Consider the following 26421-nt stretch of genomic DNA (forward strand, 5'->3'; position numbering starts at 1 on the left):
CTGTTCTTCCTTTTACTGAATAATAATTACAAAGTCAATGGACCTTTGTCCAAAGGTCCAACATATCCCTAATAGGTTCATCCTTGGCAGCTCTAGAGCCTAAAGCCCAGCTCCAGCCCCCTACCACAACCCCAGCCCAAACCCCAGACACCAGCCTCTGCAAAGTTCCAGCCCAAGCTCAAACCCCAGCTCAACCCAAACCCCAAACTCAGACCAAATCAGCAACCCAAGCCCAAACTTAGGCAAGTCTAGAAAAGCCAAAGGCCAGCCCAGACCAGACCTTCCCCAGGTGGTCAGCCCCAGCCTGTAAAGCCAGCCCATGCCCCAGCCCAAGGCCAATCCCATTGGGGAATTTCAACAGACTTTCATTTCAACTCTGGCTTCTGTCCCAGCAGCTTGAGCCACAGCCACACAAAGGACCCAAGTTTCAAGTTGAACGTGAGAACCACCTCATCTCCTGACCTCTATTAGCATTTGAATGGTCCAAAAAGGAACTAAAAGCAAAGAGAGATGAGGGAAAGGGAGAGTGACCGAACACAGCTCACAGTGTGCCCTTGGCCGACTCTCCTCCTTTCATCAGTTTCAGTTACTGTGAAAACAAACTATGCCCTTTCATTCAGATCTCTTTACAGGGTGACACTCTGTGACAAAGAGCTACGCCCAATAACATGTTGCTCCAACATTGCACACACATTTTGGCAAATATGATTGGATACACAAAAACATTGCAAAGGTTTTTTTCTCACGGTCTATATGTCTGAAATTTGGTTGAATTTATCGAATTAAATGTATCCTGTGGAAAAACATCAGCTCAAAGACCATACATTTCCTGAAGAAAGTGCCTATTGGCAGTAATATTCAACGCATCTAAATCAAAGTCATGACAGTTCAGTTGCTCTTATTTTCAGTTGTGTTAATGGTGGTAAAGCTAAGGTGAAATAGGCCAAACAATTCCTGGTGTAGTCATTTACTGTGAGAGACTCATTGGTTAATCTGCCTACCCAGCAGTCCCCAGGATGATACTATTCATTGAGTTTATCTGGGAGAGGGCGGGGGAGTCAACCACACTGACCTTACTCTCAGCCCACTAACAAAAGGGCACGCTCTCTCCGCCCTCAGCTCCAGCTGGTTAGAGGAAGAAATGGAAAGAGAGATGAAGCAGGAGAGGAGGACAGGGAAAGAGAGGGGAAGGGAGATAAAGACACAGAGAGATCACTAACTCATCAAAGAAATTCTATCAGTGCAAGCGGGGTCCAATGTGATAAGCAAAACAGTTCATTCGGAAACCAACGACAACCACAATGCCCATGTGTGGTAACAACACATTCAACAGTGTCACGAAAAAAATGCARTGACCCAACCTTAAGTGACTGGGGCAGGAGTAGGGAGAGGAGGAAATTACAGCAGAGGTGTGGACTCGAGTCTCATGACATGGACTCGAGTTTGACTCGTCAGAAATTTGATGACTTGAGATTCAACTAGATAGAAAATAAAATAACTTGAGACTTGAAGCCTCAAGACTCAAGACTTTGACTTGAGACCGATGACTTTAAATTATCTGTGGATTACTCTCCACGCAGCCGGAGACTGCAGCCACAGCAACGCACTTGCCAATTGTTTTTACAACAGATTGGCTAGTGAAACACACACTCGGGCATTTGATTGGACCAGCAAACTGTCAATCAACACAGGTTGGGTAGCTATTGAACATATTGCTGATTGGATCGGAAGCAGCGCAAACGCCAAATTGTAGGGAGAGAGGAATGCCATAAATACATATGCAGCTCCAAACATTTTGGGGGATCAAGAATATAAACTGTTTAATTGGGAAGCTCACCAGCAATGAGGCATCAAGTGTCAATTAYTGGTCTTTTGGTATGTCAAAATTGCTTGAAATTGATCATTTACTTTTGAAGCTTGCATTTGGAATTGTTAAAATGTATTATTGAATAATAACAAAATGATGAAAAGGGCTGTCTGGTAGCCTTCATAAATAGACAAAGATTTGTAGTCTTTGCATGTATACATTTTCTTTAACTTCACTCAACTCGATTTGCTCTTAGAATGCACCACTTGGATTGAACTCGAAACTCGACCCGTTCTAATTGAGACTTGGACCTTGTGAATAGTGACTTGGTCCCACCTCTGAAATATAGCGGCAGGCAGGAAGAGGTATATGAACGTCAAAGACATTGGCTGCTATGGACATACAGTATGTTTTATTATGTTTGGTCTTCCAGTCCTTAACATAAAACAAAGCTCTGTAAATATGTTCCCTTCGTGTCCATTATCCACCTCTCTCTCTSTCTCTCATCCCCCCTATCCTCACCCTGTCTGCCAGTTACACACCACACCTGCATAAAAAAAATGATTCATATTATTGTCAGAGAAGTGAGAGCAAGAGAGTAAGCTGAGAGCAAGAGTGAGCTGTAGGGAGAGGCAACATTTCAAAGGCACAATACATATCAGTCTTTGTTACATATTATCTAGTTGCTATCTTCTTACATTTTTTGAAAATCACCAGTATCTTTTCACCCAGACAAGCACCTGATTCCCACAAACACCTTTAGTGGCACAGAAAATTATGTCTGTCTGTGGTAGATTATGTCCTGTGAGATGTGAGTGGACAGGGCTTGGAGGAGAATTTGTCTGTGCTGTGCCATTATTGCTCTCCTCCACTGCTTTTATAATCTCTATAAATCTCCACTGTCTGAGCCCCAGCCTCCCCATAAAGAGCCAACCTGTGAGTATCACCCCAAGCAGAAGAGAGAGAGAGATAGAGAGAGGGCAAAGTAGCCCAAACCCAGATGCATTCCATCTCACACACCTCTGTCTGGAACAGGCAGACAGACGGACACGCCAGGTACAACTGAGATGAACTTTATAACATTTATCACATACATCCAATAGTATACCATTTTAGACCCAAAAGAATCAAATCAAACTTTGTGACATACGCTGAATACAACCTGACAGTGAAATGCTTACTTACAARCCCTTAACCAACAATGCAGTTCAAGAAATAGAGTAAAGAAAATATTCACTAAATAAACTAAAGTAAAAAATAAAATAAAATGTAACACAATAAAATAACAATAACAAGGCTATATACAGGGGGTACCGGTACTGAGTCAATGTGCGGGGGTACAGGTTAGTCGAGGTAATTTGTACATGTAGGTAGGGGTAAAGTGACTATACATAGATAATAAACAGTGAGTAGCAGCGGTGTAAAAACAAAGGGGGGGTCAATGTAAATAGTCTGGGTGGCCATTTGATTAATTCTTCAGCAGTCTTATGTCTTGGGGGTAGAAGCTGTTAAGGAGCCTTTTGGTCCTAGACTTGGCACTCTGGTACCGCTTGCCGTGCGGTAGCAGAGAGAACAGTCTATGACTTGGGTGAATGGAGTCTTTGATTCCCTGTTCACACCGCTACCATCCAGAAGGCGAGGTCAGTACTGGTGCATCAAAGCTGGGACCGAGAGACTGAAAAACAGCTTATATCTCAAGGCCATCAGACTGCTAAACAGAAATCACTAACTCAGAGAGGCTGCTGCCTACATTGAGACCCAATCACAGGCCACTTAAATAAATGGATCACTAGTCACTTTATACAATGCACTCTAAATAATGCCACTATAATAATGTTTACATATCTTACATTACTCATATCACATGTAAATACTGTATTTTATACCATCTATTGCACCTTACCTATGTCGCTCGGCCATCGCTCATCCATATACTTAAATGTACATATTTTCATTCACCCCTTTAGATTTGTGTGTATTAGGTAGTTGTTGGTTATTGTTAGATTACTTGTTATATATTACTGCACTGTCGGAACTAGAAGCACAAGCATTTCGCTACACTCGCATTAACATCTGGTAACCATCTCTATGTGACAAATAAAATTTGATTCGATCATATTTGGGGCCTTCCTCTGACAATGCTTAGTATATAGGTCCTGGATGGCAGGAAGCTTGGCCCCAGTGATGTACTGGTCCGTACGTACTACCCTCTATAGCGCCTTACGGTCAGATGCCGAGCAGTTGCCATTCCAGGCGGTGATGCAACCAGTCAGGATTAGAGGTCGGCCGATTATGATTTTTCAACGCCGATACCGATTATTGGAGGGCCAAAAAGCCGATACCGATTATTCGGCCGATTTATTTTATTTTATTTGTAATAATGACAATTACAACAATACTGAATGAACACTTATTTTAACTTAATATAATACATCAATAAAATCAATTTAGCCTCAAGTAAATAATGAAACATGTTCAATTTGGTTTAAATAATGCAAAAACAAAGTGTTGGAGAAGAAAGTAAAAGTGCAATATGTGCTATGTAAGAAAGCTAACGTTTCAGTTCCTTGCTCAGAACATGAGAACATATGAAAGCTGGTGGTTCCTTTTAACATGAGTCTTCAATATTCCCAGGTAAGAAGTTTTAGTTATTATAGGAATTATAGGACTATTTCCCTCTATACGATTTGTATTTCATTAACCTTTGACTATTGGATGTTCTTATAGGCACTTTAGTATTGCAAGTGTAACAGTATAGCTTCCGTCCCTCTCCTCGCTCCTCCCTGGGCTCGAACCAGCAACACAACGACAACAACCACCATCGAAGCAGCGTTAYCCATGCAGAGCAAGGGGAACAACTACTAGAAGGCTCAGAGCGAGTGATGTTTGAAACGYTATTAGCGCGCGCTAACTAGCTAGCCATTTCACTTCGGTTACACCAGCCTCATCTCGGGAGTTGATAGGCTTGAAGTCATAAACAGCGCAATGCTTGACGCACAACGAAGAGCTGCTGGCAAAACGCACGAAAGTGCTGTTTGAATGAATGTTTACACGCCTGCTTCTGCCTACCTCCGCTCAGTMAGATACTTAGATACTTGTATGCTCAGTCAGATTATATGCAACGCAGTAGATAATATCTAGTAATATCAACCATTTGTAGTTAACTAGTGGTTATGATTGATTGTTTTTTATAAGATAAGTTTAATGCTAGCTAGCAACTTACCTTGGTATACTGCATTCGCGTAACTTGTGGAGTGCAACGAGAGAGAGGCAGGTCGTTATTGCGTTGGACTAGTTAACTGTAAGGTTGCAAGATTGGATCCCCCGAGCAGACAAGGTGAAAATCTGTCGTTCTGCCCCTGAACAAGGCAGTTAACCCACCGTTCCTAGGCCGTCATTGAAAATAAGAATGTGTTCTTAACTGATTTGCCTAGTTAAATAAAGGTATAATAAAAAAAAATTATCGGCAAATCGGTGCCCAAAAATACAGATTTCCGATTGTTATGAAAACTTGAAATCGGCCCTAATTAATCGGCCATTCCGATTAATTGGTCGACCTCTAGTCAGTATGCTCTGGATGGTGCAGCTGTAGAACTTTTTGAGGATCTGGGGACCCATGACAAATCTTTTCAGTCTCATGAGGGGGAAAAGGTTTTGTCGTGCCCTCTTCACGACTGTCTTGGTATGTTTGGACCATGATAGTTCGTTGGTGATGATGTGGACACCAAGGAACTTGAAATTCTCGWCCCGCTCCACTACAGCCCCGTTGACGTGAATGGGGGGGCGTGTTCAGCCCTCCTTTTCCTGTAGTCCACGATCATCACCTTTGTCTTGMTCACATTGAAGGAGAGGTTGTTGTCCTGGCATCACTGCCAGGTCTCTGACCTCCTCCCTATAGGCTGTTTCATTGTTGTTGGTGATCAGGCCTACCACCGTTGTGTCGTCAGCAAACTTAATGATGGTGTTGGAGTCRCGCTTGGCCACGTAGTCATGGGTGAACAGGGAGTACAGGACGGGACTAAGCATGCACCCCTGTGGGGCCCCCATGTTGAGGATCAGCATGGCAGTGTTGTTGCCTACTCTTACCACCTGGGGGAGGCCCGTCAGGAAGTACAGGATCCAGATTCAGAAGGAGGTGTTTAGTCCCAGGGTCCTTAGGCTCATTGTCAAGCAGGGTCATTAGACTCATTTTCAACCAGAAAAGAGCATTTTGAACACTTGGACTGATTATATCAGTTCAGAATTACTGGTATGATGATGTTATATGACAAGCTACAGCAGTACAGTGAAAGGGAAAAAGTAGATAACAGAAGAGAGATGGTGGATGGATACAGGGTTCAGAGGAAGTGCATTGCCACAGGATCTCTCCAGGGTGAGTCAATCAAAAAGACTCAGCTCCCTGAAAATGAGAAGCCACACAGATAAGTGACCCAGGTGCTTCCGAAGATTGTTTCGCCTTTCACGAAGCCCAGATAACTCCTACACAGCGCAAACCGCAACCAAGAACAATTGACACAATCTATACCAAACGACTGTTGAAAATGACCTGTCGTTGTATTGTGTGCGTCAAATATGTCCACCTTCTGTTAGCAAGTAGAAAGTAGAAACTAACTAAGATGGACCAATGTTGACTTCCAATAAAGCACAATATTCTGTGTTTATGTTCCCTCTGCAGGCATGCCGTTAGCTTTATGTCAACAGACGACTGAATCCTTTTACCCCGTATTCATAACACAGCCCTGATGTCACTGAGATAACCTTGCTTAACCACTGACGCGGATCTGCTAGCTAGACACTGTTCGTTTTCAAGCCTTGCTCCCGCTCACCCCTCTCCTTCTCATTAAATGGTCCTCCAGACAGTAACAGCCACCGTGTCAGATGGAGACTTGCCGTGCAGCTCATACTGAAATAAAAATAATCAATCCACTCCAACATCTTCCCACCTATGAGCCTCTTTCTACCCTTCAATCTCATTACCACACAACAATTCTCTGACAAGCAGGAGAAAACATGGTTTAAAACATTGAACAAACCCCCTTGAGGTTGCMATTTGAATATCATCCACTTGTACCGAGACTCAGGACTCCCCAGATGGGATACTTCAGTATCTGCCCATCTAAGCTCTGGCTTCATTGTTAGGATCACCATGGGGATGAGAGGCTGCCCTGCTCCCATCATGCATCTGTCTACCCATCATGCCCTAGCCTTTGTCCTCTCCCCAGGAGAGATGTGGCAACACCCAGAGAAGTGGCATTAGATTGATGCATCTATTTCCAACCATCATACAAGCCCTAGTCCCAATGAATGGAGGCCAATAGTCATTGGAGCATTTCAATGTCCCTCACCCCGAGACTGAAAAGTAACAAACAACTAAATGTGACAGGGAGCCGAAGGGAGTTGACAAGTTCACAGCTCTTTCAGAGAATATGGCTTCATACTGTTTGAATGATCCTGAGCCTCAGAGGGCAAAGATTGGGTTGGCATTCACTGTGCAGGGTGGCGTGGCGACCCTAATGGCACCCTTTTCCCTACATAGTGCACTACTTTTGACCAGAGCCCAATGGGCCAAGGTCTGGCCTCCATTCTGCTTCCTCTGGCTCGCTCTCTGAGGATTCTTTATTGGAGTTCTCTGGGAAGAGTTGGGCCCCATGAGGTGTCTACTCATCCCAAGTTTAATTGTGAGCTGCTTGCCTGGCTCATGGCCTAAGTGAGGCTACCCAAGTATATTACTATGTCTAAAACGATGCCAATGATGACTTTTACACCTGTAGCTTATGAGTTTATAAGCTTATGAGATAGACAACATTGTGTGATTTGATCATGTCCACTGTCATATCCCGAAAACATTCCGCTTTAATCTTTTACTTTACTCATAATCACTGCTGTCATTTGGTCAAAACCAGCCTGTTTCTGCTTCAAGATTAACTATTTTTTTTATGTATGAAATGATTAAAAGATGAATCATATCCTCTTGGGGATTCATCAGGAAATAACAAGCTTGCTATCTGTCAAACCTATGCCTAGTGGTTAAGAGCATTGGGGCAGTGAGGTGGTGGAAACATTTGCTGTTCTTGTCACGCCCTGATCTGTTTCACCTGTCTTGTGATTGTCTCCACCCCCTCCAGGTGTCGCTTATTTTCCCCAGTGTATTTATCCCTGTGTTTCCTGTCTCTCTGTGCCAGTTTGTCTTGTATGTTTCCAAGTCAACCAGTGGTTTTCCCGTTCTCCTGCTTTTTGCATTCTCCTTTTTCTAGTCCTCCYGGTTTTGACCCTTGCCTATTTCTGGACTTTGTACCCGCCTGCCTGACCATTCTGCCTACCTTGACCACRAGCCTGTCTGTACCTCCTGGACTCTGATCTGGTTTTGACCTTTTTGCCTGTCCACGACCATTCTCTTGCCTACCCCTTTGGATTAATAAACATTGTAAGACTCTAACCATCTGCCTCCTGTGTCTGCATGTGGGTCTCACCTTGATAGTTCTGCCCTTGAGTAAGGCAGTTAACCCCCAACAAAACATCTTGGTGCTGTGAATGTCAATTAAAGGCAGCACACTACACCTCTCTGATTCAGAGGGTTTGGGCTAAATGTGCAAGACACATTTCAGTTGAACGCATTCAGTTGACCAACTGACTAGGTATCCATAGTGTCGCTGGTGGTTCAGAGTCATGGGAGTCTGTTGAACTAACACGAATACTCAGTGTAAAGAGGACAACAGGGTGTTTCAAAGGAATGCCTGTTTCAGTCCGAGCATAACCTGACAGTGGGGTAGGTGGGAAGGATAAATATGTCTGGTATGCCACAGTTACCGAACAGCATGTTCATTGTACTGAAACCACCGCTCATCTCTACCACACCTTAGCCAATAGGAGGAAATGAGAGACACATCCGTCAGTACCCGAGGTTTTTTTTCCATTAACTTTCTGTCACGACCAAAGAAAGGAGTAGACTGACTTAGAGAATGGAAGGGCGATCATCAACAGGTTTCTCCGAAAATGTTAGTGAACAGCTGACTATGATACTAGGATATATCTATATAGTAAGAGAGGGCACATCTGTTAGATAATATTGCATCCGCTGTATGTTGCTGAATTTCTGTCACAGTGTGTATTGGAAAGCTACAACCAGAACCACTATGAGCTTGGATTGAACTAAACAGATACCACATACCTCCTTTAGGAAGGYCCTGAAATACTATCAACGTCACATGTTGTCTTGAAGTTCATAAACCCACAAAAGCATGATGATTTTGTGGTGTTTAATTCTGTGCCTTATTTATTGAGTAAATAACAAGGAGGTTATAGGGTAATGTACACAATGTTCAGCTCTATCAGCACTAGCACACTCTCCCCCGGTGACATATTCTGCCCCAGTTCTAGAGGCATAAATTATACATCTGGCAACACAACATCCGTGGGGAGGTCACCACTGACACCAACCAGTAGCAAGGCATGAAACATGCTGGGATATACCTAGGTAGTGTTCATTAGGGCACACACCGGAAAACGATTTAAAAATGAAAAAACGAAAATGTGCATTTCTTATGGAGGTAGTCCCACTCCTGTTTCAGTCCCTTTTCTTTCATTTGAAACCGAACGAACACGACCCAGGAATTATACCTTCAGTATTCGCACAGCCAGATAAACTGCCTAATACCCCGAATAGTAAAACGACAAGTTCATTATTGTATGCATACCAAGATGCTGTTTATTACTCCAATACAATGACACGTTATTCAAACAAGTCTGATGATTTCAGGGCGAATTATTCCACTACAATGCTGAAGTTCTTGTAAAATTGGGAGAATAGAGTAGAATACAATAGAATGGAATAGGGATATAACATTGTGACATTGAGTGTATTAGGATAAATAATCTGAGTTGACAATAGGCAATCATTCAAGGCTGCAGAATGACTGTCTGTATCCCAACTATGATCATTTCTTTGATGACATCTGAATGCACTCTTAGAAAAAAGGGTTCCAACTGGGTTCTTCGGCTGTCCCCATAGGAGAACCCTTTTTGGTTTCAGGTAGAACCCTTTTTGGTTCCAAAAGGGTTCTGGAACCAAAAGGGTTCTGCCGGGAACCACAAAGGGTTCTTCAAAGGGTTCTCCTATGGGGACAGCCAAAGCCGAAAAACACTTTTAGGTTCTAGATGGCACCTTTTTTTCCTAAGAGTGTAGTCAAGAAAAACACTTTTCACTCATTCAATGACCACTGTCAAATGATATTGACCAGAGCCCTGGAGATATATACTATATATTTCTACATATTGCTCTGCTAGTGCTATTGACCACGACAAAAAAYAACCTCCCTGACCTCCATAGATCCAACCTGCACGCCCACGCTGTAGTCATTTTTCAAAGTGATGTTTCCTCTATCATAACCACGTGGTTTCAGTCAAGACACCAAGACAAATCCCTCTACGGCTAAGGTTGTGGACTCCTATTCCAAGACATGCAAACGTCTGAAGTCTCCACACAAAATGGTCACATAATATGCTGTGGTAGAATGCAGGCAGCTAAACCAGTAACAGACTACATACAGTAGGTGCCACTCAGCAACATTGAAGGGCATAAAGAGAGTCCACGTGTTCGTCCGTCCACCCTATAACATTGCACAATTCTCAACCAATAAGGATTTGCACCACACAAGCACCCTATAACACCACATACAAGCAAACATGAGATAAAATAACTTTGACTGTGCAATAACCAGGAAAAATGCATGAAAAGGGAACTMCTGTCCCTTGCTTGAGAACCTCATAGTACTGACCTTAACAGAAGACCTCATGTTTCTCATCTCTCCTTCCTGCTCATATTTCACACCAGCTCCCTCTTGCCTTTCTTTTGAAGTTAGTCCCTCCAGATCCACTGTTTCTGAGGCAAAGTCAGTTCATTTTCCTTCTCTTCATTTTCTTTCTTCTTTCAGTTGTTTTGTCTAGTTGAAGCTGTCTTCCTCCCTCAGCCGTCTCTGAACACCAAAAAAAAAGGGTCAAAGAACACAAAAAGAGAGAGCTGTGCAGCGAGAGAGCCTGACAGAGACAGAGTGTGTGGCACTAAAGTCTGCTCGGACACAGTCACCTCACCTCCCTCCTGTTCAAATGTAGAGGCTGGAACTGGTAGAGCAGAGCCAAGCCCCACTGAGCATGCCCAGAACTAAGAAGCACACTTTTAAATGAACATTACTTCCTTTCTAATCCCTGGCTTCCCCTCCATCTCTCTCTCTCTTTCTAACAATTCAATTCAATTCAGTTTATGGGCTCTATTGGCATGGGAAACATATGTTTACACTGCCAAAGCAAGTGAAATAGATAATAAACAAAAGTGAAATAAACAATAAAATATTTACAGTAAATATTACATTTACAAAAGTTCCAAAAAGATAAAGACATGTCAAATGTCATATTATGTATATATACAGTGTTGTAATGATGTGCAAATAGATAAAGTACAAAAGGGAAAATAAATAAACATAACTAACTATAAGTTGTATTTACAATGGTGTTTGTTCTTCACTGGTCGCCCTTTTCTCGTGGCAACAGGTCACAAATCTTGCTGCTCTGTTGCACACTGTGGTATTTCACCCAATAGATATGGGAGTTTATCAAAATTGGATTTATTTTTGAATTCTTTGTGGGTCTGTGTAATCTGAGGGAAACTATCTCTCTCTTTGTGTTTCTCTATCTCCCTCCCTCCTCATGCCTGTCTCTCAGTTGAACAGGAATCAGGAATGCTACTCTCATACCAAAGTCAAGCGATTTGCCTTACCCACCAAGGAACATGCCCACCTCTCTGGATCAACAAGCATAGCCCTCCCCTGACAGACAAACAGACAGACAGACAGTGGAAACAGTATTTTAGTAATATTGGAGCAARACGTGCTCTACTTACTGGAACTCATAGCCTCAAGCTAATTTTCAATCCAGATCACTTGCAACAGTCTTTTCATCTCTCTGTGAAGTCTAAACAGGAATGATCGTTGATGTGAGGGTCTCTAAGACTCGAACCAGTCCAGCGTTCCATAGGTCAAGTCATAAATAAGGTCAGAATGATGTCAAATGTGACCTTTCTCATTTTCCCAACATATCTCCTCACACAGCTCCTTCCTTGTTAGTCATCACAAAAACACAATTGCTTGCAAATGCTTTATAAAAACAGAACATTTTAAACAATCATATATCTATKTATCTCTCTCTCGCTGGTCCCTTATACCTGGGCTTGACTGATAACAACATAATCTCTTCCTATGTGTGAGCCCTCTATTTGGCATCAGACTGGTGATCCAGCAGGACTTCAGCTTACTGTTCACTGTGTCCCACACCACTACCTCACACAGATGGGTGACTTACTCCCACCACTTATCACTGTTCCCCTGAACACACATACAGACACACACAAACACCCTGGAATCAGTGCAGTGTACGTACCCACACTGGGCTGATAGCAGAGGTCGGGGAAATGGAGTCATTCTGTAGAGAGTGATTACATTGCACAGTGAGAGAAGAAGCGAGCTACAATCCTGAACAGGGAGCACTAATACTGACCAGTACACATGGCACATAATGCACTAACAACAACCTAAGCATTTTTTAAACACTGAGCCACCTTAACACCATTACATAAAACAATATGTCTTCCAGAACTAAATTACTTAACTGCCTAATACAGCCGAAAGGTAGAATTATTGGTTATTCATTTAAGTTGTTTTCTTCTGAGACCATGTTATGCAGTTAGGTGCCTGTGTAATCTCAAGACTCCTCCATGCTGACCCAAGTCCGTTAATACGGGGGGGGGGGACAAGATGGGGAAGAGGGTCGGGGGAAGGGGGTATCAGTCAAGCCTGAGCTCCAGACGGCTGTGGACTGGTCCTAGAGATCAAAAGTCAATGAAAGGTCGTGGGAAAGCACAGGTCAATATGGTGATGTCAGGCTGGTGCTCCAACTTGCCAGGGAGCAGACAGAGAGACAGGCTAGAGGGGAGAAGGGTCCTAGCCACTAATTCATTACCCTCCCCCCTTTCATTTTTGAAGGTGTGTGTTCGAGCTGCTCGTCCCCTGCGGTTTTCTCAGAGCCGCGTCACYACTGTATGTCACAATGGGATGCCGGACTAGCGCGTCTCGGCTTCTATAGACTATGATTTACGCTTTAAGGATTGATTAGGATAGCTGGTTGGGGTATTTTGGGGCATTGTGAGGTAGTTTTGGTCATTAACAGGACCTGGGGAGAGAAGGAGGCGAATCGTCAACAAAGTGACTGAAGCTAAGACCCTGAGCCAAGAGGGCTTCAAAGATAGGGCTTGCTATGCCTATCTGAGCTCCAGGAGAGCCCCAGTAGGAGAGTGGCCAGTGCCTCTTAGCTCCATGCTGCCTCATTAGCTTTCTTTTACAGAGGTCTGGGGGCTGGAGGCCGAACATGACCTCTGACATTGTGTGCCGACAAGCTGTGCATCGAGAACAAAGCACTGTCATTAAGAGCAGCCCAGAAGGGGCTGAGCCTTACAATGTGCAGCAGTGTCAGTCTGTAATGAAATGAAATGGCCGAACACATTAGTTCACCCAAACGCACTGCTTGTCAACTCAAGTCTGGCACTGAAAAGGGAAGGCAGGCGGCAACAACATGCTGTTAATGGACCACACTTAACGTCCACCTGTTCCTGTGCAAATACATGTTTAAAGTCCATTGTTTGTTTGTTTTTGACCATCAAGTGCCTAAAACCYCATAATCATGGTAGTCCACAGTAGTATATTTCCCTCTCTTTAAATCAATAAATCAAGAACCAAGAAAAAGAATACATGTCTAAGTGGTGTGCAGAGAATCTAAAGCCAAGAGCCATTTCAATTGGATCTCAGAGCAATCTGATCTTAAGTTTGAGCCAGCCTAGTGCTTGTTGTCGAGACCGGTAGTTGACTTGAAAACATTGAGGAGAAAAACATGTTTGGCCTGTCAATGACCACTTCTACCATAAAGAGAGAAGGGGTCAAGAAAGGTTCACTAAGGTCTGCTGTGTTTTCTTTGTGGAAAGTCCCCATAGCAATAGTAAAATGAGGGAGATGGAGAGGAAATACGTTGCATTCTACTGATAATTGCTACTGTATGAGGACCTAACCTCAGAGTCCACTGTATGTATTGACAGAACAATTAATTGATATACAGCTATTGATATGTGTTATTAATGAACTGCATGTATTGATAATGCACAAACATTCCCATTAGCCACAGATCTCAAGTCAACTTCCCCAACTTACATTACATAACATTGCTGCAATATTTACTTCTGGATCAATTGTGTGCCTTATAAAATATAAAATATTATTTGTACCATTACCTTGATATAGGGCATTGTTTGTGAAAATCCAAGCTCACAGCTGTAGTATTAATGCATTATATTGCATTGCAAGACTTGACAAGAGCATGTACACTGAACAGAAATGTAAACGCAACACGCAACAATTTCTAATATTTTGCTGAGTTCCAGTTAATATAAGAAAATCAGTCAATTCATTAGGCCCTAATCTATGGATTTCACATGACTGGGCAGGGGCACAGCCATGGGTGGGCCTGGGAGGGCATAGGCCCACCCACTTCAGCTAATGAAACATGGAACCAGCACTTGACATATTGCATTTATATTTTTGTTCAGTGTATAAGCCCATGATGTAAGGGATAATCAACACAAGACTATGCATTCTATGGAAAATAATGAACGACGTGGAACCAACCTTCCACAGAGTTGCATTATTTTCCAGAGAGCGCAGAGAGCCACGAGTTGATTATCCCTTCTATACCATGGCTATAAATGTAACACTTTTGCCGTTATAAATGTTTACTAGATAGACAGTAGTTACCTTGGAAACTAAACAAACAGACTTGTTAGTTTAGCTAACCAAACCATCAGTCCCAGCGYGCTATTATGAAAATCGAAATTCAACAATGACAACAATGTACTCAATTCACTATTGCTTTCAAAAGTAACTCAAAACATAGAACATGTAAGAATGAACTATAACCATCGAATTCTCACGAGCAAATATACTGTGCGTTATGGAAATAATGCACGCTCTAGAATGTCCTTCAAGCCAATCAGAAACGAGTATTCAACAATACCATGGTATAAATGTAAATATAAACTGGATAGTTCGAGCSCTGAATGCTGCTTGACTGAAAGCCGTGGTATATCAGACAGTATACAATTGGTATGACAAAACATACATTTTTACTCTTCTAATTACGTTGGTAACCAGTTTATAATAGCAATAAGGCACCTCGGGAGTTTGTGGTATATGGTCAATATACCACGGCTAAGGGCATGTATACTGTTCTAATTMCGTTGGTAAACAGTTCATAATAGCAATAAGGAACCTCGGGAGTTTGTGGTATATGGTCAATATACCACGGCTAAGGGCTGTATCCAGGCACTCCCCGTTAATTATCTCATAGTGAGCCAAGCCATTTTGAGTCATTTGAATTGTCATACAGAAATATTGTAGGCCTATTACAAWTTTTTTTTTTCACCTTTATTTAACCAGGTAGGACAGTTGGGAACAAGTTCTCATTTACAACTGCGACCTGGCCAAGATAAAGCAAAGCAGTGCAAAAACAACAACAGAGTTACAAACAAACGTACAGTCAATAACACAAAAAGAAAAATTGAAAAATCTATGTACAGTGTGTGCAAACGGAGAAGAATAGGGAGGTAGGCAATAAATAGGCACTAGAGGCGAAAATAATTACAATTTAGCATTAATACTGGAGTGATAGATGTGCAGATGATGATGTGTAAGTAGAGATACTGGGGTGCAAAAGAGCAAGAGGGTAAGTAATAATATGGGGATGAAGTAGACGGGTGTGCTATTCACAGATKGGCTGTGTACAGGTACAGTGATCAGTAAGCTGCTCAGACAGCTGATTCTTAAAATTAGAAAGGGAGAAATAAGACTCCAGCTTCAGAGATTTCTGCAATTTGTTCCAATCATTGGCAGCAGAGAACTGGAAGGCGACCAAAGGAAGTGTTGGCTTTGGGGATGACCMGTGCAATATACCTGCTGCAGCGCATGCTACGGGTGGGTGTTGCTATGGTGACCAGTGAGCTGAGATAAGGTGGGGCTTTACCTAGCAAAGACTTATAGATGACCTGGAGTCAGTGGGTTTGGCGACGAATATGTAGTGAGGGCCAGCCAACGAGAGCATACAGGTCGCAGTGGTGGGTAGTATATGGGGCTTTGGTGATAAAACGGATGGCACTGTGATAGACTACATCCAGTTTGCTGAGTAGAGTGTTGGGGGCTATTTTGTAAATGACATCGCCGAGGTCAAGGATCGGTAGGATAGTCAGTTTTACAAGGGTATGTTTGGCGGCATGAGTGAAGGAGGCTTTGTTGCGAAATAGGAAGCCGATTCTAGATTTCATTTGGATTGGAGATGCTTAATGTGAGTCTGGAAGGAGAGTTCACAGTCTAACCAGACACCTAGGTATTTGTAGTTGTCCACATATTCTAGGTCAGAACCGTCCAGAGTAGTGATGCTAGTAGGGCGGGAGGGTGCGGGCAGCAATCGGTTGAAGAGCATGCACTTAGTTTTACTAGCATTTAAAAGCAGTTGGAGGCCACAGAAGGAGAGTTGTATGGCATTGAAGCTCGTTTGGAGGTTTGTTAACACAGTGTCCAAAGAAGGGCCAGATGTATACAGAATGATGTCGTCTGCGTAGAGATGGATCAGAGAATCACCAGCAGCAAGAGTGACATCATTGATATATACAGAGAAAAGAGTCGGCCCGAGAATTGAACCCTGTGGCACCCCCATAGAGACTGCCAGAGGTCCGGACAACAGGCCCTCCAATTTGACACACTGAACTCTATCTGAGAAGTAGTTGGTGAACTAGGCGAGGCAGTCATTTGAGAAGCCAAGGCTATTGAGTCTGCCGATAAGAACGCGCGGGTGATTGACAGAGTCAAAGCCTTGGCCAGGTCGATGAAGACCGGCTGCACCAGTACTGTCTTTATCGATGGCGGTTATGATATCGTTTAGGACCTTGAGCGTGGCTGAGGTGCACCCATGACCAGCTCGGAAAACCAGATTGCATAGTGGAGAAGGTACGGGGGATTCGAAATGGTCGGTGATCTGTTAATTAACTTGGCTTTCAAAGAAAGGCAGGGCAGGATGGATATAGGTCTTATAACAGTTTGGTCTAGAGTGTCTCCCCTTTGAAAAGGCACTTTCCAATCTTTGGGGATCTCAGACGATGGAAAGCTTTACAATCTTTGGGGATCTCAGATGATACGAAAGAGAGTTGAATAGGCAAGTAATAGGGGTTCGCAACAATTTCGGTGGATATCTTTTAGAAAGAGAGGGTCCAGATTGTCTAGCCCAGCGATTTGCAGGGATCCAGATTTGCAGTTCTTTCAGAACATCAGATGTAGATGGTTGGGTGAAGGAGAAGCGAGGGGCGGGAGGGTGGAGGCGGGGGGGGGGTTGGGCAAGTTCGCTTGCAGGGTCCGGTGGCTCGAAGATGTTGGCCATACGGTAAGGGTACCACGGTTGGAAAGCCAACATGCTTATTGAAACTGAACTCGATTATCGTATACGATCATCTATCAGTGGTGAAGTGTTTCTATATCCTCAGTGCAGTGGGCAGCTGTGGGAGGGTTGCCTCTTATTCTCCATGCGACTTTACAGTATGAGCAGATCCTTCATGAACTAGGCAAGTCAGTTAAGAACACATTCACTATTTTCCAATGACGGCCTAGGAACAGAGTGGGTTAACTGCCTTGTTCAGGGCAGAAATGACAGATTTTTACTGTATTTGCGTGATTCATTCTTGCAACCTTACAGTTAAAACTTATCCACCACTCTAACACCTGCTTTACATCTGCACTCCATTGGAGGAGCCTGCCTGTCTACGCGAATGCCAGTAAGAAGCCAATGTTAAGTATCGCTAGCTCATGTCATTACAAACTTAACTTAATAAAAAACAATCAAGTCAATTCATAAATCATTCTATGTTAACTACACATGGTTGATGATATTCTAGTTTATCTAGAGCCTGTACTGCCGTTGACACTATAATCGTTTTTTTGCAGTGCGCATTCGCGAAAAAGCACTGTGCGTTGCGTCAAACGTGTACTAACCTATTAAACATCAATTGCTTCTAAAATCAATACACAGATAGTACTATATTTTAAACCTGCACTATGTTAAGGCGACAAAGAAATCCAGGTTAGCAGGCAATATTAACCAGTGAAATTGTGTCACTTCTCTTGCGTTCATTGCACGCAGAGTCAGGGTATATGCAACAGTTTGGGCCGCCTGGCGCCGTTCGAACTAATTTGCCAGAATTTACGTAATTATGACATAAATTGAAGGTTGTGCAATGTTAACAGGAATATTTGACTTATGGATGTTACCCTTTAGAAAAATACGGAACGGTTCCGTATTTCACTGAAAGAATAAAGTTTGTTTTGGAGATGATAGTTTCCGGATTCGACCATATTAATGACCTAAGGCCTCGTATTTCTGTTGTTGTATTATGTTCTATAATTAGTCATGATTTGATAGAGCACGTCTGACTGAGTGATGGTAGGCAGCAGCAGGCTCGTAAGCATCATTCAAACAGCACTTTTGTGCGTTTTGCCAGCAGCTCTTTGCTGTGCTTCAAGCATTGCGCTGTTTATGACTTCAAGCCTATCAACTCCGAGATTAGGGGTGGTGTAACCGATGTGAAATGGCTAGCTAGTTAGCGGGGTGCGCGCTAATAGCATTTCAAACGTCACTCGCTCTGAGACTTAGAGTAGTTGTTTCCCTTGCTCTGCATGGGTACGCTGCTTCAAGGGTGGCTGTGGCGATGTGTTCCTGGTTCGAGCCCAGGTAGGGGCGAGGAGAGGGACGGACGCTATACTGTTACATTGGCAATACTAAAGTGCCTATAAGAACATCCAATAGTCAAAGTATAAGAAATACAAATCGTATAGAGAGAAATAGTCCTATAATTCCTATAATAACTACAACCTAAACTTCTTACCTGGGAATATGAAGAATTTGTTAAAAGGAACCACCAGTCTTCTTCATATGTTCTCATGTTCTGAGCAAGGAACTTAAACATTAGCTTTCTTACATGGCACATATTGCACTTTTACTTTCTTCTCCAACACCTTGTTTTTGCATTATTTAAACCAAATTGAACATGTTTCATTATTATTTGAGGCTAAATTGATTTTATTGATGTATTATATTAAGTTAAAATAAGTGTTTCATTCAGTATTGTTCGTAACAGTGTCATCTACTTCACATAATCAACAACAATATTTTTTAAATCGGCCGATTAATCGCTATCGGCTTTTTTGGGTCCAATAATCGGTATCGGCGTTGAAAAAGCATAATCGGTCGACCTCTACTTTACAGTGTCACAAAACTTTTTGGAATTAGTGCTACATGAAGCAAATTTCTCTTTGAAAAAGCTAGCCTTAGCTTTCCTAACTGACTGAGTATTTTGGTTCCTGACTTCCCTGAAAGGTTGCATATCGAGGGGGCTATTCGATGCTAATGCAGAATGCCACAGGATGTTTTTGTGCTGGTCAAGGCCAGTCAAGTCTGGCGTGAACCAAGGGCTATATCTGTTCTTAGTTCTACATTTTTTGAATGGGGCATTAAGATGGAGAGGAAAGTGCTTCTGAAGAGCAACCAGGCATCCTCTACTGACGGGATGAGGTCAATATCCTTCCAGGATACCCGTGCCAGGTCGATTAGAAAGGCTTGCTTGCTGAAGTGTTTTAGGGAGCATTTGACAGTGATGCGGATTGGTCGTTTGACCGCGGACCCAGTACGCACGCAGGCAATGAGGCAGTGATCGCTGAGATCCTGGTTGAAGACAGCAGAGGTGTATTTCGAGGGCAGGTTGGTCAGGATGACATCTAAGAGGGTGCCCATGGTTATGGATTTAGGGTTGTACCTGGTAGGTTCCTTGATGATTTGTGTGAGATATAGGGTATCTAGCTTAGATTGTAGGACGGCATGTCCCAGTTTAGGTCACCTAACAGTACAAACTCTGAAGATAGATGAGGAGCGATCAATTCACATATGKTGTACAGGGCATAACTGGGGGCCGAGGGGGGTCTATAACAAGCGGCAACATTGAAAGACTTGTTTCTGGAAAGGTGGATTTTTAAAAGTAGAAGCTCGAATTGTTTGGGCACAGACCTGGATAGTATGACAGAACTCTGCAGGCTATCTCTGCAGTAGATTGCAACTCTGTCCCCTTTGGCAGTTCTATCTTGTCGGAAAATGTTATAGTTAGGGATGGAAATTGCTGGATTTTTGGTGGCCTTCCTAAGCCAGGATTCAGACACGGCTAGGACATCCGGGTTGGTGGAGTGTGCTAAAGCAGTGAATAAAACAAATTTAGGGAGGAGGCTTCTAATGATAACATGCATGAAACCAATGCTTTTACAGTTACAGAAGTCAACAAATGAGAGCGCCTGGGGAATGGGAGTGATGCTGGGGGCTGCAGGGTTAACCTCTACATCACCAGAGGAACAAAGGAGGAGTAGGATAAGAGTATGGCTAAAGGAAAAARGAACTGTTCGTCTAGTGCGTTCGGAACAGAGAGTAAAAGGAGCAGGTTTCTGGGCGCAGAAGAATAGATTCAAGGCATAATGTACAGACAAGGGTGTGGTAGGATGTGAGTACAGTGGAGGTAAGCCTAGGCATTGAGTGACGATGAGAGAGGTTTTGTCTCTTGAGGCACCATTTAAGCTAGGTGCGGTCACCGCATGTGTGGGGGGTGGAACATAAGGGCTAGCTAAGGTATATTGAGCAGCGCTGGAGGCTCTACAGTGAAATAAGACAAAAATTACTAACCAAAACAGCAATAGACAAGGCATATTGACATTAGGGAGAGGCATGTGTAGCCGAGTGAACATAGGGTCCAGTGAGTAGCTAGGCGAGCTGGAGGCACGACAATTCAGACAGCTAGCAGGCCGGGGCTAGCAGCAGGCTAGCAGATGGACTTCAGGGGGACGTCGCAATGGGAGAGTCTGTTGAAACCCCCTCGGACGGTTACGTCGGCAGACCAGTCCTGATGGATCGGCGGGGCTCCGTGTCGGCAGAAAAGGGTCCAAGCCAATTGACAGAAGAGGTATTGAAGCCCAGGAATAATCTGATGGAATTCTTCGGSTAGCCGGGAGAAGGGCCTAGCTCGAAGCTAGCACCAGGCTAWCTGGTGCTTGCTTCGGGACAGAAACCCCCTCAGACGGTTACGTCGGTAGACCAGTCGTGATGGATCGGTTGGGCTCYGTGTCAGCAGCAAAGGGTCCAGGCCAATTAGCAAAAAAGGTAATTGAAGCCCAGGGATYGCTTGATGGATCTCTTCGGGCTAGCCGGGAGATGGGCCTAGTTCGAGGCTAGCTCCAGGCTAACTGGTGCTTGCTTCGGGACAGAGACGTTAGACAGGAGTAGCCACTCGGATAGCAGCTAGCTAGCTGCGATGATCCGGAATAAAGGTTCAGAGCTTGCAGTAGGAATCCGGAGATGTAGTAGAGAAAAGCAGTCCGATATGCTCTGGGTAGATATCGCGCTGTGCAGGCTGGTAAGAGTTGCCCGGGCTGAGGCTGGCAGTCCAAGTAACGGTGATGACCGCTAGCAGTGGCTAACTGACTACTAGCTAGTAGCTAGTTAGCTGGCTAGCTTCAGAAGGGGGTTCCGGTTCAAAAGTGTAAAAATAGCAGATCCACACCACATTGGGTGAGGCAGGTTGCAGGAGAGTATGTTCAGTCCGTAGGTGGAAAATGAGATTTAAAAAAATTATACAAATATATACGAAGAAAAACGATATATACAAGACAAGACAATCAAAACAGATATCCCCACTGCTACGCCATCTTGGAAGAAAATAAACTGTATTATACATACAGTATTATGCCTTGTTATAAGACATTATAACAAGTTATACAACATTAATGCATACCTGCATGCTAAAATACAATTTTACAACCATAAACATGTTGTCCCCTGAAATTTGGGCCAATCAGTGTCATTTTGTAAATGCCGGATCTCTATGGCAAGACGCATCACTCACCCAAGTTTCGTCAAAATCGGGCCAGCGGTGTCTGAGATATTGCGTGTGACTAACATACGAATGAACAGAGACAGATCCATAGTACCCCTTCCGATTTCATTGTGACATACAATAACAATGTTTTACCCCTCCACCATTAAAATAGAAATAAGAAAGAAATTATGTAAAGAAAAATGACAGAGCTCTACACACGACCTCTACGATCAGTCTCGCGAGAGAGAGAGAGAGCTTGGTGACAGCTTGGTGAGTACTTTGTCTCGTATGACTGCAGGATGTATCACTAACCATGATCAAAAAAAGGCAACATGTAGTCCCCCACGAATGATGCAGTGCCCCCCGTTGGCCAATCAGCATAATTTTGTAAATGATATATCTGTATGGCAAGGTGCATCATTCACCCACGTTTTGTCAAAATTGGGTCAGTGCTGTCTGAGATATCACGTGTGACYTATGTACAAACGGATGGACTGAGACTGATCCACAGTCCCCTCCCCGATTTCATTGTGGGGGAAAATACAAATATAGGCCTACTTACTGTACATTCTTTCCAAGATTACAGTGCATTTTGAAAGTATTCAGACCCCTAGACTTTTTCAACATTTTGTTATTTTACAGCCTTATTCTAAAATGGATTAAATTATTTTTCTTCCTCATCAATCTACACACAACACCCCATAATGACAAAGCAAAAACTGTTTTTTTGAAATATCACATTTACATAAGTATTCAGACCCTTTACTCAGTACCTTTTACTCAGTACCCGAGCTGACATGGTACAAATCGGTCGTTCTGCCCCTGAACAAGGCAGATAACCCACTGTTCCTAGGCCGTCATTAAAAATAAGAATTTGTTCTTAACTGACTTGCCTAGTTAAATGAAGGCACAATACAATACAAAATCTTTACTGAAGCACCTTTGGCAGCGATATCARCCTCAAGTCTTATTGGGTATGACAGTACAAATCTTGGCACACCTGTACTTGGGGAGTTTCTCCCATTCTTCTCTGAAGATCCTCTCAAGCTATGTMAGGTTGGATGGGGAGCGTCACAGTCTGGCCACAGCTATTTTCACAGCTATTTTCAGGTCTCTCCAGAGATGTTCGATCGGGTTCACATCCGGACWTTGGCTGGGCCACTCAAGGACATTTAGAGATTTGTCCCAAAGCCACTCCTACATTGTCTTGGCTGTGTGCTTAGGGTAGTTGTCCTGTTGGAAGGTGAACCTTCGCCCCAGTCTGAGGTCCTGAGTGATCTAGAGCAGGTTTTCAACAAGGATCTTTGTACTTTGCTCCGTTCATTTTTCCCTTGATCYTGACTAGTCTCCCAGTCCCTGCCCCTGAAAAACATCCCCTGCTGCCACCACCATGCTTCACCATAAGGATGGTGTCAGGTTTCCTCCAGACATGATGCTTGGCATTCAGGCCAAAGAGTTCAATCTTGGTTTGATCAGAACAGAGAATCTTGTTTCTTATGGTCTGAGAGTCCTTTAGGTGCCTTTTGGCAAACTCCAAGCGGGCTGTCATGTGCCTTTTACTGAGGAGTGGCTTCAGTCTGGCCATTCTACCATAAAGACCTGATTGATGGAGTGCTGCAGAGATGGTTGTCCTTCTGGAAGGTTCTCCCATCTCCACAGAGGACCTCTGGAGCTCTGTCAGAGTGACCATCAAGTTCATGGTCACCTCCCTGACCAATGCCCTTCTCCCCCGATTGCTCAGTTTGGCCAGGCAGCCAGCTCTAGGAAGAGTCTTGGTGGTTCCAAACTTCTTCCATTTAAGAATGATGGAGGCCACTGTTCTTGGAGACCTTCAATGCTGCAGAAATGTTTTGGTACCCTTCCCCAGATTTGTGCCTCGACACAATGCTGCCTCAAAGCTCTATGGACAATTCCTTTGACCTCATGACTTGCTTTTGCTCTGACATGCACTGTCAACTGTGGAGCCTTATATAGACAGGTGTGTGCCTTTCCAAATCATGTCCAATCAATTGAATTTACCACAGGTGGACTCTATCAACTGTAGAAACATCTCAAGGATGATCAATGGAAACAGGATGCACCTGAGCTCAATTTCGAGTCTCATAGCAGTGTCTGAATATTTATGTAAATAAGGTATTTTTTTTAAATATTTTTTTTTATATACATTTGCAAAAGAAATCTAAAAACCTGTTTTCGCTTTGTCATTATGGGTTATTGTGTGTCGATTAATTAGGAAAACGTAACAAAATAAATGTTTTTTTGTAATTTTGCATTTTGTAATTTTGCAGTATAACTGAAGTTACAGTGCAGTTATTCTGCAATTACTGGTCCAAAAAAGTTGCCTCCAGTAACTTCACTTTTACTCCTGTTTAAAAACTGACATCTTTTTTTTATAAGGGTAACAACAACATGCACAGTTGTGCAAATGCAATGACATAAATTACCATGAAATAACAGTTCAAAGATATTTAAAACATAAACCTTTATCAGAGCCAATTGAACAGCGTTCTCAACAGTAGGTCCTAAAGTCCAAGACAGCCGACAACATAGTTCGGGCCAGAGCAACCAACAACACTGACTGATTGTTGAGGGCAGCCAGCTCGCCTAGAGGGGTTGGAGCGTCATGCCTACCTCACAAGATGGCTCTCCAGTGACCCCCACTGGATTCAAATTGCACATAATTTCACAGGCATTTCGCTTTCAGATTTTCTATCACTCATTTGTCATTGGACGAACGTCCATGCCTGATCATTTATCGATGTCATCGACAGTGAAAGCCACAAAGTTAATTCTAGGAAAAACTAGAAATATAAATTATAACCTCACACCCCTCACTGCATTAGAATATCTGCATATACAACCAGTCTCTCCACTGATGCAGTCAGCACCCAAACATTTGCAGAAAGTCAATTCAATAAGAGGGGGCCTTATGTCAAATGTATCAATGAAGTACTTACTGTATGTAAAGTGTACACCTTATTATTGTCAAAAGACCCCTTTCATCTTGAAACCCATATATTTTGCAAATATGAACTTTCCTGGAAACAATCAGAACGTTGAGACACAAAAAGTCGAAATCATGCTGAAATGACCTCTTGATTATATTTGCCATAGCCACCTGATTCAAAAGATATAGGCAGATAATAAACATAGAACAAGATTTCGAGCTACATTTTTGCGTTAATTGCCTGATTACTGAAACTTTAATTGATTAATAATTAGGCCATTATTATTATCATTATTATATTACCATTATTATTACAGCCAATAATAATCAAATAGGCCTATAAATCAAGAATGGTATAGCATTACCTACCTGGTAATATAGCCTATCGCTTAGCCTACGCGTCAAGTGCAGCGCATAGTTTGGTCCTCTTTTGGTCCCAAATTTTGTCAGAGAATGGTCAGGAGATATTCTTTGGTCACTTGTTATGGTAGACTAGTCTACAACTGAGTTTGCCAGCATCACTGATGCAGGCTAGCCTTTATACTGCTTGAAAAACGAAGTCCACTTTTATAGCCTATCCTAAGGCTCGAGGCAATGCAATTGGCGAATAGATTTCCAAGACAGACAAAAGCAGACCTCAATTGATCTAGCGCTGAAAACAAATTCATTGTCATTGACGACACCCATTCTTAATGCTTTACTTAGTGGGAGAATGGCGATTCACATCCAAATAGCTCACATCAATATAGCTCACATCAATTGCGCTGGCCATAGAGAGCAACTCCTGTCACGTGCCGCCTGGAAAGGGAACAAGTCCAGGGGTTCTTGAGCCAACATTTTTGACTCACTGCAATCAATATTTAGCCAATTAGGAGTCGTTTCTTTGACCATTTCACTGTGATATTGGTACATGTTTAGCGATCTTCTAGGTCTAGGATATTTACCTCGGAAGCAACAGTATGCTAGGCTATGTAACCATATTCAATTGTAATAACGATGCAATACTGATGTATTTCAATCTAAATGGTTAGGTTATTTAGTAGTGCTTACCATTATTGCACCATCCAGCAGGTAATMTTGGGTGCCTGATGCTTTATTGTTGTGAAACAACCTTCTTTATTGGGAAAGGGCACAATGATTATTCAAACGTCTTGAAGTCTATTGACTCAACCAAACAACGAGCAGAGTCGACCGTTTGAAAGTTATAGCTCTTTCAATCAGAGAAAAGGCGGGGGGATGTTTGAGGTGGGAAGTACAGCTGTCTCGAGAGGCTCCGTCACCGATAATTAGCGATCAATCACGAATTAGTTTAAAAGCTTGAGAAGAACACGGAGAGCACTATTAGATTGCAAAGATTCACTGCTCTCCGATAATTACTTGTTTTTTAAGAGGCATGAAATCGCCTGTGCTTTTATCAGCCTCTTCCGTGGCCTATCACTCCATAAATCAAGACATTTAAGGCAACGAACAATGAATGTGACTGGCCTATGGAAAAAGGTTGATTGCATATGGAGTAAGGGCTTAATAAAAACGTTCTAATCAACTGCAACTACTTCATTATTTCATGAGGATCTATTATTTATTTTCTGATAATCAATACCTGCCTGAAAGACATCTGTACAAGACCAC

The 26421-nt window shown here is 42.9% G+C and overlaps 1 long non-coding RNA gene across 3 annotated transcripts in view; it reads right to left on the reverse strand.

Annotated features, from left to right (window-relative positions):
- The window catches only part of LOC111960092 (uncharacterized), a 99017-nt gene extending 88133 nt beyond the window's left edge, over positions 1 to 10884 (reverse strand). For all 3 annotated transcript variants that reach the window (XR_011475022.1, XR_002876771.2, XR_002876769.2), the window contains exon 1: positions 10582 to 10884. This is a non-coding gene — a long non-coding RNA (uncharacterized lncRNA). The remainder of the gene's footprint in view (positions 1 to 10581) is intronic.
- Positions 10885 to 26421: the final 15537 nt, after the last annotated feature.

Source organism: Salvelinus sp. IW2-2015, linkage group LG4p (assembly GCF_002910315.2).
Source record: "Salvelinus sp. IW2-2015 linkage group LG4p, ASM291031v2, whole genome shotgun sequence".
NCBI classification, from domain to species: domain Eukaryota; kingdom Metazoa; phylum Chordata; class Actinopteri; order Salmoniformes; family Salmonidae; genus Salvelinus; species Salvelinus sp. IW2-2015.